The 2,477-nt window shown below is 39.6% G+C and overlaps 1 pseudogene; it reads right to left on the bottom strand.

The window, feature by feature from the left end:
• Nucleotides 1–576: 576 nt before the first annotated feature.
• LOC102280805 (putative olfactory receptor 8G2) lies at nucleotides 577–1,467 on the bottom strand (annotated as a pseudogene).
• Between the last annotated feature and the right edge of the window lie 1,010 nt (nucleotides 1,468–2,477).

The following is a 2,477-nucleotide window of genomic DNA, read 5'->3' as shown; positions in this document are numbered from 1 at the left end:
TTGAGAAAGTCAAAAGATACAGATCAGATGGATTTATTCCTTGAATTAAGATAAATAAATTTTGGAATTTCCTGGCAATCCAGTGATTAGGACTCAACACTTTCACTGCAGTAGACCTGAGTTCAGTTCTTGGTTGGGGGAACTAAGATCCTGCAAGTCACACATTGCATCCAAAAAATAAAAAATTAAAAATAAAAAAATAATTTTTAAAAGATGAATAAGTCTTGACTAAAAAAATTCCATATTCCACGTGTATAATAATCCACATGAAGGCCTTTGGATATTGTTTTAATGTTTAGAGATAATACAGAATTTTATGGACATGTGGACACTGGCACATCCTCAAACAGTGCTGCTCTCCATATGATAACACTATGAGTCCAGTCCTCTCCCTGCCACATCCATCCCAAATAATCAAGTTTTAATAGTAGCAATGATCTCACTATTTGTGGACAAAAATTCCTGTGTCTGGACTATTTCCTTACCAAACTTTCTCAGGAAATCATAAATTTCTTCCAAGGTAAAATACTCTTTTTCACAGGAAACTTAATTTTCAAAGATTTTATTAAAGGCAATTTAGACATTGTTATTCCTCAGGCTGTAGATCAGGGCATTCAGCATGGGCACAATAATGGTCTAAAACACAGAGGACACTTTCCCTTGTTCCATGGAGCTGACTGATGAAGGCTGCAGGTGCATGAACGCTGCAGATCCATAGAAAATAGTGACAGCTGAGATGTGGGAGCTGCATGTGCTGAAGGCTTTGGACCTGCCCTCCTTGGAGTGGATTTGGAGGATGCTTGAGATGATGAAGATGTAGGAGCTGAGGATGGTCAGGATTGGAGTGAGGATATTAAATGCACTGAAACACAAAATAACAACTCATTGATGTAAGTACTGGAACAGGAGAGCTCCAGTAGAGGAAAAAGATCACAGAGGTAATGGTTGATCACATCAGCCTGGCAGAAAAGCACTCTTAGCATGCAGCCTGTGTGAGCTGTGGCACCAGCCAAGCCCATGATATAAACCCCGACTACCATGCAAGAACAGAGCTGAAAAGACATGGTGACATTGTAAAGCAAGGGGTTACAGATGGCAACATAGCGATCATATGCCAGTACAGCCAACATATGACATTCTGATACAACAAAACGAGGAAGAAGAAGAGTTGAGTCACACATGCTGGGTAGGAGATAGTATTCCTCTCTGTCACAAAGCTCACCAGCATTTGGGGGTAATGACAGTGGACTGACAGAGGTCAATGAAGGACAAGCTGCTGAGGAAATAGTACATGGGGGTGTGCAGGCGAGAACTGAGCCCAGTCAGTGTGATCATGACCAGGTTTCCCACCACCGTGACCACATAGATTCCTAGGAAGAGGAGGAAAAGGGGCAGCTGGAGTCCTGGATGCTCTGTTAGCCCAGCAAGGATGAACTCAGTCACTGAGGAGTGATTTCCTGCTGCCATTTTCCTCTGGGAATTTATTGAAGAACTGAAGAATTGAAGTGGATATTTATTGTCTTATAACACAATAATGTGTAATATAAAACCAAGACTTTTCAAGCAGATAGCTCCAGTTCTCTGTCTGTTCCTGATCTACATTAGTGGTCAAAGTGCATCTCAGTAACATAGGACATGTAAATATTAATAAATATAAGATAGAATGCTCCTTTGTTTGTTCTATGTTATCAAACCAAAGCACTCTCCCTGTGGGTCTCGGTATTGACCAGTCCCTAGACAGCCAAAGAAATTTTCTGTTAACTTTATTATAAGAACTTTCCATGATTTGTTTTCATTCCTCTCAACTCTTCTACAGAGCAAATACTAGTATGCCTATTTTACATGCTGGATAACTAATATAGTGGTTAGATATGTTCCCACAGTTAGGCATATAAAAAGTACATGATCAAGCATACAAAATAAGGCCTTTCTGTCTCACTTTCCATCTCTTCTTTTAGCTACTCATATCTGCCCTTCTATTTCTATCTCTTTGTCATATCAGAGCAACCATTTACTAATGTAAGTGGGAAAATTAATATAAAGTACTGACAGTAGTGTATCAATAACTGATCCTTTGCAGTGAATACCTTCACTATGGTCACCTTTTCAAAAATAATGAGAATTCAGAAGTGTGAAATATTAAAGCCTAAACTCATCCACCCTAAAATCTCTTATGGAATATTCACCATGTGCTAAATACTTTGTATGACCTCTTATGGTCCTGGGCTTAGGTTCTGGGAAACCAGAGCTTCAGAATGTCAATCTTTCATGATCCTTAGGCTATAACAACAGTATGGGTGTGGTCTTGGTGTCTTTGTACTCACCTTCAAATTCACCTTCAAACCAAAACACTCCCCCATAGGCACAAGAGACCAAAGCAGAAAGAATATTTGCATCTTTGTATCTTTGGGATATGGGGGAAGAAGGCTGATGATTCCATGCACAGCACAGTGTGATGACTTCAAAAGAAAGAGACC

This window comes from Bos mutus, chromosome 29 (genome assembly GCF_027580195.1).
Source record: "Bos mutus isolate GX-2022 chromosome 29, NWIPB_WYAK_1.1, whole genome shotgun sequence".
Taxonomy (NCBI): domain Eukaryota; kingdom Metazoa; phylum Chordata; class Mammalia; order Artiodactyla; family Bovidae; genus Bos; species Bos mutus.
The sequence above is the reverse complement of the archived record's forward strand: the minus strand, read 5'-3'. Positions and strand labels throughout refer to the sequence as shown.